Below are 11,295 nucleotides of genomic sequence, written 5' to 3' on the forward strand. Positions count from 1 at the left end.
CCTCGCGCGCGCTCACGAAGGATTAGCCATTTTTATTTTTCTTTTGTAATGAATCTGCTATTGTCCGGTTGGAATATTATCGCAATTCTACGATTATAACACCCTAAAGATTGATTGTGAACATGGTTTGACATGTTACTACAAACGCTGAGGGAACTTCAGAACTTTTCGTCGACGGTGGAAAGATGCATTTTGGAATGGGGATCTGAACGCGCCATCAAAACGGATTTATTTCGACATAAATGATGGACTTTATCGAACAAATGAACATTTCTTGTGGAAGTGGGAGACCTTCCGAGTGCATTCAGCCGAAGATCAGCAAAGGTAAGATAATATTTGTAACATATTTCAGCGTTTTGGGGATGCCGTGGCTGGACGGCTAACTGAATAGCATGGTGCTCAGTACTCTAGCGGAACACCTGCTCCAATATCCAATGATAGGTGTGGCGCGAATGACAAATTCCTCAAAAATACAAAAACTTCAATTTTTCAAACATATGACTATTTTACAGCATTTTAAAGACAAGACTCTCCTTTATCTAACCACACTGTCCGATTTCAAAAAGGCTTTACAGCGAAAGCAAAACATTAGATTATGTCAGCAGAGTACCCAGCCAGAAATAATCAGACACCCATTTTTCAAGCTAGCATATATGTCACAAAAAACAAAACCACAGCTAAATGCAGCACTAACCTTTGATGATCTTCATCAGATGACACACCTAGGACATTATGTTATACAATACATGCATGTTTTGTTCAATCAAGTTCATATTTATATCAAAAACCAGCTTTTTACATTAGCATGTGACGTTCAGAACTAGCATACCCCCCGCAAACCTCCGGTGAATTTACTAAATTACTCACGATAAACGTTCACAAAAAACATAACAATTATTTTAAGAATTATAGATAGAGAACTCCTTTGTGCAATCGAGGTGTCCAATTTTAAAATAGCTTTTCGGTGAAAGCACATTTTGCAATATTCTGAGTAGATAGCCCAGCCATCACGGCTAGCTATTTAGACACCCACCAAGTTTAGCCCTGACCAAACTCCGATTTACTATTAGAAAAGTTTGATTACCTTTGGTGGTCTTCGTCAGAATGCACTCCCAGGACTGCTACTTTAATAACAAATGTTGGTTTGGTTCAAAATAATCCATTGTTATATCCAAATAGCGGCATTTTGTTCGTGCGTTCAAGACACTATCCGAAGTGTAAATAAGGGTCACGAGCACGACGCATTTCGTGACAAAAAATTTCTAAATATTCCATTACCGGACCTCTCGATGCATGTCAACCACTGTTTAAAATCAATTTTATGTCATTTTTCTCGTAAAAAAGCGATAATATTCCGACCGAGAAAGCGTGTATACGTACAAAGAGAGAGAGAAAATAAAAGCATGGGATCCCCTCGTGCACGAGCCTGAGTTTCATAGTACTGTGACTGGCCACTATCCAAACGCGCTAATATTTTTCAGCCAGAGCCTGCAAAGCCACGATTCAGCTTTTTGCCGCCTTCTGAGATCCCATGGGAGCCGTAGGAAGTGTCACGTAACAGCTGAGATCCCCTGTAATGGATAGAGATAATCAAGAAGGGCAAGAAATGGTCAGACGGTACTTCCTGTACAGAATCTTCTCAGGTTTTGGCCTGCCAAATGAGTTCTGTTATACTCACAGACACCATTCAAACAGTTTTAGAAACTTTGGAGTGTTTTCTATCCAAAGCTAATAATTATATGCATATTCTAGTTTCTGGGCAGGAGTAATAATCAGATTAAATCGGGTACGTTTTTTATCCGGCCGTGAAAATACTGCCCCCTAGCCATAACAGGTTAATTTTCAATTTTTTATATTATTTGGAAAGAATTCCTTACCGTAATTGTCACGGGTACTTAGGGCAGGAGGAAGGAGTAGAGTCAAATGCAGGAGATATCGTCCAGTAGCTCGAAGTTTATTCACACCCAAACACTAGGTGATCAAAAGGCACTGGGAGTGTACAATACCCAAAAGGGAAACAGGTAATCCACAAAGGGAAAATCCCGCACGGGGCGCAGCCCGGCGAGAAAATAAATCCTCCAATATAAAAACGATAGAGAAGAAACGGCCACAGCGTAAACCCGCTGACAAACAAACAATCCCGCACAACACACAACCCCAAAGGAACAAACTAAATACCCCCCCCCACTAATGACAGAAGTGACAACAGGTGCGGACCTAGACATACAAAACACAATGAACACAGAAACACAAATCAGCGGCAGCTAGTAGACCGGCGACGACGACCGACGAGCGCCGCCCGGCCGAGGAGGGGCACCATTTTCTGTGGATACTGTGACAGTAATCTTCATTCAGTGGGAGAGGATGAGACAGAAAAGAGAATATCTGCCTAAAATAATTAGCTTCCTCTTTTAAAATATCATTCAGAGAATCATAGATGACTCCATCTTCGGTAACGAGTTTCTGCAAATTATTTTTGTTAGCATTCCTGTATTGGAGATTCAGGAAGAATTTTGTGCATTTTTCTCCATATTCCATCCAGTTTGCTTTATTTTTGTAATAGATTACATTAGATTGTTCTTGAATATGTTCCTCAAGTTCTTTTTGTTTTTCCTCTAACTAATTTTGTATCTCTGTAGTATAATTTTTATTGCTATCTACCGGTATTATTAGTTCATGAATTTCCCTTGTTAGTCTTCTTTCTTTAGCCAGAAACTGCTTTTTTATTATTGATGAATATTGAATTGAATGACCCCTGAAGGTACATGTAAAGGTATCCCAAACAATAAGGGGATTTGTTGAACCTATATTATACTGGAAAAATCCAGTTATAAATTATTTTGTTTTAGTTAAAAATAAGTTGTTCTCCAGTAAACTTTGATTAAATTTCCAATATCCCTGTCCACGTGGAAAATCTATAAGAGTTATGTGAATGCCAATTAGATGATGATCCAATCGCATTCTGTCTCCTATTAAAACTTTTTTAACCTTTGATGCAAGAGATGACTAGCTGATTAAGTCTCCTTCATGTATATCTCACTAGGTCGGGGTATTTTAGTCTCCAAATATCCACTATTTCTAATGTGTCCATAATATTTGTGATTTCCTTAAGGGCACGGTGATGATAGTTTGTAGAGTGATTAACTTTACGGTCCATTGAGGTACTTAACACTGTGTTATAGTCTCCTACCATAATGATTAGATCATTTGTTACCTGTAAGTTCAATAAATTGCTATAAATGTTTTCGAAGAAGTGTGGATCATCCTGATTTGGACCATATAGATTAATGAGCCAAATCTCTTTTTCATCCACTTTCATATTCAAAAGGATCCACCGTCCTTGCGAATAATTCCTGATTATTAGCACATTCAGATCGACATTTTTGTTCATTAATATCATCACACCCTTTGAGTTCCTTTGTCCATGACAGAAAATTATTTCACCACCCCATTCCTTTTCCCACGCAACTTCATCTAAGGATGTAGAGTGAGTTTCCTGTAAACAGTATATGTTATATTCCTTTTCTTTTAGCCATGTAAAGACTGATCTTCTTTTTTTATAATCTGCCAAACCATTGCAATTATAACTAGCTATACTTATTTCACCCCTTACCTTAACTAGATACTATTCTCAGGCTAAATTGACCATAATTAGTGCTTGTAAAGTTACTGCCATCAGAGGTATTATGAAGGTCAAAACCAGAGCTTTAAAATGTCTGTTATTTAGAATTCAAGAAATAGGATCTAGCAATATTCTTTTTATTCCCTTGCCTGTTTGCCTGTGAGCCAATGCCACAGATGTTAGAAAATTGAGACAAATTATGTGTGTAACAAATCTGAGTAGGTTGATGTGTATGATATTAGATATGATATAATGAGAGTGTGTACGATGTCTTTATAAGAGTAAAACTATAATGTGTGATGTCCAAATAAATAATAAATCTGCCAATTTGCATGTTTGAGTGTCTGTGTGTAACATGTAGTCCGAATATCCTTAATATTCATAATTGTAAACCATATCGTATCACCATCATAGTTGCATCATAATTACCTTTAACATAATTGAAAACCACATCCCAGCATTTCCATAGCAATTGACATTTCACATGATCATGAAAGAGACCTTGCATTACTCTAGTGATGGCTTCACTACAGTACAAATGTATTCCGTACAATATGTTTCTATTCCCCAATGCCCCTATTTTGATATATTCCCCTTGCTTGTTGTAAACATATATAAACTTGTAGACAAATACATAAAAAAGACAGAGAAAAAATAAACACATTAAATTATAAAACAGTTCTCGACAATAGAGGGAGGGAGAGAAGAGAAAAGAGAGAAAGAGTGAGTGAGAGAAGAGAGCAAGATCAGGTGTGTGTGTATGTATAAGTCCGTATGTGTAAGCAAGCATGTATTTGAGTACGTGTTAGTTCATATCCACTTCATAATGTTCAGATATTTTAAACAGTTCCCATACCTTCTTTTTTTTTCGTAACCTGAAGTCGATGTAGAATCATTTACATCATGTCATTAAACATACATTTTAGTTGAAAATGAAATATCATACAATTCATTTATAACACATTTCTTATAAATTTGTACATTAACTTGCATTGAATATTATTTTAAGTGCTTTTTAAGTTTTTCCTAATATTAATAATTCAACATGACGCCTGAATGTATAAACTTGCCTTTGTGACAACTGAAAACATGTATTTATCATAAGAAAATTATATATTTCTGTCAGTAACTGCTAGGAGTGGTGGTAGGAGTCAGGCGCAGAGAGCAGAGGTAAGGAAATTTGTGTTTATTCCAATAACACAAAAACGGTCGACGCCAACACAACCGGCGTGAAAAATGCAAAGTGCCCAGAACAACAGGTACACAGCATGCATATAAAATAATACTTGTCGATCGCCAGCACATCCAATAACAAAACACACTCTGACGCAAAATAATCCCGCACAAACCTGGGCGGGCTAAACAGGCTTAAATAACCATAAATCAAGAGAACCAAATGGGGAACAGGTGCAAACAATAAGACATACCAAACGAAAAGGAAAAAGGGATCAGCGGCGGCTAGTAGGCCGGTGACGACGACCGCCGAGCGCCGCCCGAGCAGGCAGGGGAGCCACCTTCGGTGGAATTCGTGACAATTTCCACCCAACCTTTGGTGAGATTATTATAACAACCATATGATTTCACTATCTAAAACAAATCAATCAATGTAAATGATACATAATATACTAATTTACCTAAAAAATATGGGTGTGGTGGAAATGACATCTATGTTAAAAAATAACTTCTGAAAACAATATTTTTTTGCAAACATTTTGAACAACATCCATTGTTAAACATGTAATTCATTTAAGACAAAGTCAGATTCCAAAAGTAGCCCATGGGCAGAGCTCAAGGAAGTAGGCCAGTGTTTTTGAGAGATGAGCCCAGATGGGATCATCTGCATAGAAGAGCTCAGTGAGCAAAGTTTAACTGTATAATTTGTGGTATACCCAACACAGGTGTGGAGGGTTACCTGCTTGTGAGAATCACCAAAGTGAACTGCCTGGATCTAAATGGTGTATTTACACAGGTAGTTCTCTCAGGGGCGCAACTTTGGTTTTAGAAGTGGGGGGGAAATGATTATTCTAATTTGTTTTATCCAGTCAGATATACACTACAAACAGTCTACCTGACCGCTCGGAGGTGTCTGCATGGTCCTAAAGCGCACCGTTGTCTCATTTTGTATCACATTCCAATGATAAAACTGGGGGGGGGGGGGCAAAAATGTCCCTAGTGAAATTTCAGAGTGTCTGTCACGTCCTGACCATAGTAAGTGGTTATTTTCTATGGTAGAGTAGGTCAGGGCGTGACAGGGGGTGTTTGTCTGTTTTGTATTTCTATGTTCAGTTTCTAGTTTTGTATTTCTATGTTGGTTTTGTTTGGTATGATCTCCAATTAGAGGCAGCTGGTCGTCGTTGTCTCTAATTGGAGGTCATATTTAAGTTGATGTTTGTCCCACCTGTTTTTGTAGGTGATTATTTGTGAGTAGTGTTTGTTTCTCCTCTGCGTCACGGTTTGTTATTTTGTAGATGTCAGTTATTTGATATATTGCATAGTTTTCACGGATTAAATAAATACGTGGAACGAAACAAACGCTGCACTTTGGTCCGATCCTTTATACTGCCGTGACAGTATCCCCAGTGAGTTCTCTGCAAAGTCAATATGCACGATGATCTCCACTTTCCACAGATTCTCTTTTAATCCTCTCAGTTTGGAGTATTGGTGTCGAATGTTGTACACGTTTCCCCAACTTATCTTTCAATCCTTTGGAGAAGTCCTCCAGTAGAATATGCGGTATGCCACACACCTTTTCTTTTACTGTCAAGTGAACATGTTTCCTTCTTTGTTTTTCCTTCTCTCTCTTCAGCTTTGTTTTTCCACTCAAACCACTATGTCTGCTCAACAGCATCAAAGGGAGCATTCTGTGTACATTCACTCTTTCTTCAGGTTCTCACAGCACAAAGACTCAATAAGGTTCTCATTGTTGCTGCAGCCCGATCACTTGGTGATACTGTAGTTTGTTTGCCATGAACTGGAGGTTGGCGTGGGTTTTGCAGAGGCATGTGTTCCTATTCTGGACTGTTGGCTTGACAACCCAAAATGGTATTTTGCAGAATTCATAGTAGGACATTTTAATCTCTGAATATTCCCTCTTAAAATTCTGATAAACGCTCTGAATTGTGCATTCAAGAAGCGCTTCTGCTTTATTTTTTCCTCGTTAGTGTCTTTTTTCCCTGTTGTTGCTCTACAGTTGACGTTACGTTCATTGAATCTAGTGATTTTCTCTTCTGTGGCTGTGCTAATTATATTACACTGCTTTTTCCTGGAGTATTGAAGACTGTTTTCAATTGCCCTCATTGCTTTTGCTGAAAATCCCAATTCTCTGTTTTTGGCTTTGACCAGGCCATACTTTCTCAGGATGTTGCCTCTGAGTATTTTTGAAGTCACTTGTTTGTCCTTGGCACTGTGCAATTTTTGATACTTTTGCTTTCTCTGCAATGATGGCATTTTGAAATAACAACATCCTTCTCAGGTTCTTCGGAGTTCCCTTTATTTGCTGTTTGTCTTTGTCCTTGGGGAATCTTGTCTTTGTTTTCTTCATCAGTTGATCATACCTTTTTGTATTTCTCAATTTTCCATTAAGCTTTATCAAGTTTGACATTTTTCATGCAAAGATCTCTATGTTTTTGAGCAAGCTCTTCCAACCTTTTTCCTTCTAGCAAGTATTTTACTTCTTATTCCTGTTGCAGATGATGAGGATCAGGGGCAGATAAGTTAGGAGCAGGTATGATGGCCTCATGTTCTGGATGCAAGTCATCTGGTGACTAAGGTGTTGTGTTGCCTGATAGGTACTTACTTACTTTATTGTCCCCATGGGGAAATGTTGTTGCAGTGTCATGTACACGTTTAAAGTGGCGTTTAAATACAAAACAAAATTGACAATACAACTTTCATAACAGTTCATACCAATGAAAAATGTAAAAAAGACTTAGCCTGCTGGCCTTACTGAGTTGATAGGAACATTAGCCTGAGCTATTTAGGAGGGATATCACACCTGGCACAAATTATTGTCTAGTTCTGTTTTTCCTGCTGAGGGGTGCCCTATACCTGCGCCCAGAGGGGAGTAGTTCAAAGTCCGGGTACAGGGGGTGGCTTGGGTCTAAAATGATTTTGTGAGCCTTGCGGAGGGCCCTGACCTTAAAGATCTCATCCAGGTAGGTCTCCATTGCATCTGTTCTCTTTAATGGTTGTCTTCTATTCCGTTGGTTGCATTTCCATTGCCATCTGTTTATTCTCGCTTTATAATCTCAAAGATAGATTTCATTTCTCTCTTCTTTTTTTTCTTCCAGTATCTCTCCCTGGCTTTTTGCAGATGTTCCTGATATCATATAGGATACTTTTTTATGTGGCATCTTCTAAAAACAAAGAAAAATACTACTTAAGTTTTCCAGTTGTGCACACCTTGGAGCATTTTCTAGATTAAAGGAATTTTAAACATGATTAAATAAGACTAAAGTTAAAAAAAAGTAAAAAGTAATAACAATGGATTTTTGTAATTTCCAACATGTTCTGACATTTCCACCACAGTTAAGTTTGATGGAAATGACGCTTGTACTGTTTTTAGAGAAAAATGTCAGACTGCTTAGCATGCTTTGGATAGTATTACAGCTAGCATATAGTTTAAATAAAATATATTTAAAAACATTTTTAGTTCTACCAATTAAGTTCTGTTTGAAAATGACTGACAATAAAATATTTTCTACACAAGCAATATTTACCTAGATTTCTTCTGGACATTACTTCTGGAACAACTGTCTGCTGCAGCCATGTGCTTCAGTATCACAATATGTTTCCATGGTAACTAAATGAACATTCTCTTTATTAATGAGGAATTTCCCCTCAGTGGTAGAAATGACACCACTACCAAAGGACAGGTATATTTTGTGTAAATAACAATATAAAGGGCATGCTCACAATAAATATTGATAAAGATGTTATCAAATTGACTATTTCTCTAGAATATATTACATAATGTGTAATTATTCATGTGTTCTCATAGAAAAACTTAGTAGAAGCTCAAAAGTCTGGGTTAGGGACAAGGACAAAACAGTGAAACAGGTATAACATGCATCTGAAAAGTAGCTAATATACTTGATAGAGAGGTGTTAAAAACATCAGGGGGATTGTAGTGTGAACTTAACATATAAAGAATAAAACATATTTTTAAATAAATGTAAGAGTTGCGGAACTGGTGGCTGTGAAGTCAGACGCAGGAGAGCAGAGATAGGTAATAGCCGGAGCAGTATAATTCCAAAACCCACGGCAATACAAAAAGAAACCTACATGGGTACAAAATCCGACGCGCACCAGTAGCATAGCGTACAAGCACTTACAAACAAACAATTCCACACAAGGACATGGGGGGAATAGAGGGTTAAATACACAACAATTAATAATGGAAATGGAACCAGGTGTGTAAGAAAACAAGACAAAACAAATGGAAAATGAAAAGTGGATCGACGATGGCTAGAAGACCGGTGACTCCAACCGCTGAACACCGCCCGAACAAGGAGAGGAAATGACTTCAGTGGAAGTCGTGACAATAAAATCCCCAAAATTGACCCTGAGGACATAGAAGTTCCTGTAGTTGCAGAATCACCCAATTACAACATGATTAAAGTTAATACATTATGTAGGCATTTAATGAAATATCCCATAACTCTTTATTGTATCTCCCTAGAACAGGCAATTCATCATAATCATGAGAATGAATTGCAGAAGTTACTGTGTTCCCGTTTTAATCAACAGTCTTTGAATAAGGCACAGTTACACCAATTATGCTAAACAATGCACACCAAATGAATTATAATACATCTTCGTGGAAATAATTCAGAGCAACAAAGCTTATAATGAACTCTGCACAAAATATGTCTCATCCTGGATATAAGTGTACCAGAAAGTTATTAAAAAATTTACATTCTGGCATCCTCAATGAATATATTCTTAATCTAATGACAAAAACGTGTAATTACTGAAGTTGTTGATCATTTCAAATGCTTAAACTTTGCAATTAACTCTTTCGGAGAATGCTTCGGTACTATGTGGGCTCACTGAGCTGGCATATTGTTTGATTCCATTCAAACAGAAGGCCAAGTCTAAACAATGTGTTGTGGGTTTCACCCTTGTGGATTTGAGGGACAAAGATCTGCAGGTTGGTAAGAGATTTGAGATGCTGCTGGATAAAACAAACTGATGTCTGTTTTTGATGGTCTTGACAGAAGCAAGGTATAGAAGACACCAATACATATGCTAAAGACTGTGGTAAAGTGAAGACACAACACCCAGAATAATAACAAGAGAAAGCCACTTTTAATTTAGAAAGAATCCCAAAAATAAACAAGTTAGCACACATTCCATATACAAAATGTCAGTGAGAATAGTCTGGATATGCGATGGTGATTAGATAACTTACTGTTGTATCGTTCATAACAAAAAAAAGCAACAGTGATACCAATGGTACATTGTGTGCCTCCCTTTACATATGTGAGAGGATGTGATCGCATGTTAGGTCAAGTTATTCAAATACAAAAGTAACAATGGTCTTTCTGAAACCTTCCGTGTGTGCCTAAATCAGAGGTGCATGTCTGTAAAAGCTGTTTCAAAGCTCGTACCTAATAAAGCTACTGGGGGATGTGTTCTATCCAAAAATGTAACATGTTTGCTTTGAAACATATCCTACTATGAATAATTGTTATGGAAAATCCGTCCCCGCCAAATGACCCGCATGTATAAGTACTGCATGTAATTGACAAAAAATAAGCTCATTGTAACGTTTTAGTGGATATTACTCATACTCGTCATAAAATATCCATATATTATTTCTACTTTCCTATTTCCCATCTCAAGTATTTAATCTCACAACTTCAACACTAAAATGGAAATGCACATTGGCAAAAATAAATGAAATGAGATGCATTTGAGGTAACAACATGCAACTGATGCTAATTTACACTCAGGTTAATGCAAAGTATGTGGAGTTAACTTAAAAACTGAAAAAAAGTTGCTGAAATATGACTCTTAGCCATAAAACTGTTCACCAAGTAACAAAACGTACAAAATGTGTTGACTACATTCACTTGATGACAATGACTGATTATATTAAGAGTACTATATTTATACCTACTGGCACTACATTTTGACACCCTTATTATGGTATTTTTAAACGACCATTTTGACCATGTATACGTATGTTTATTTTCCTCTCATAGCAAAACCTTTGCAATAACACAGTAGTGGAGTGTCATGGAGTGTAAACTGCTTTTTTCCTTTAAAAAGTGGGCCGCGATCCTGATCCTTGACAGAAAGAAATACAAACAGCAAAATACTTTAAAGCAAACAAATAACATACAAAAACATTTGTGCCACCCACTTGAACAAGTAAAAACATAGGAAAAGGATTGATTTCAAATGTCAAGCATTGCTAAGTATTTTATATCAACACCAAATGTTAAAGAATAAGATATATAGGAAAGTTTAGAATAGTAATAAATTACATGATTTAAACATTCCAAACCCCATAAACAACATATTTGGCTTTAATTAATAAAAAATATCGAACTACAAGCTGTTAAGCATTTTTTCTTTCAATATACTCACACATTAATAGGTTTATATTCAACCAGTATGTAAGCGGTTTTATTTAAAAGCCATTTTTGTGAAAATACATACAAATA

At 37.0% G+C, this 11,295-nt stretch overlaps 1 protein-coding gene and 1 long non-coding RNA gene across 5 annotated transcripts in view; both read right to left on the reverse strand.

Moving 5' to 3' along the window:
• Window positions 1-7,905: 7,905 nt before the first annotated feature.
• On the reverse strand, window positions 7,906-8,405 carry LOC123724129 (uncharacterized). Its single transcript, XR_006756819.1, has 2 exons — window positions 8,341-8,405; window positions 7,906-7,977 (listed from the first exon to the last, which is right to left on the reverse strand). It is a non-coding gene; the product is annotated as an uncharacterized lncRNA (long non-coding RNA).
• A 1,504-nt stretch (window positions 8,406-9,909) lies between these two features.
• The window catches only part of LOC106611560 (glutamate receptor 2), an 81,006-nt gene continuing 79,620 nt past the window's right edge, over window positions 9,910-11,295 (reverse strand). For all 4 annotated transcript variants that reach the window (XM_014211905.2, XM_014211907.2, XM_014211904.2 and 1 more), the window contains exon 16: window positions 9,910-11,295. This exon is cut by the window's right edge and continues 658 nt beyond it. The gene's annotated coding sequence lies outside the window, so the exon portion shown is untranslated.

Source organism: Salmo salar, chromosome ssa09 (assembly GCF_905237065.1).
Source record: "Salmo salar chromosome ssa09, Ssal_v3.1, whole genome shotgun sequence".
NCBI lineage: Eukaryota > Metazoa > Chordata > Actinopteri > Salmoniformes > Salmonidae > Salmo > Salmo salar.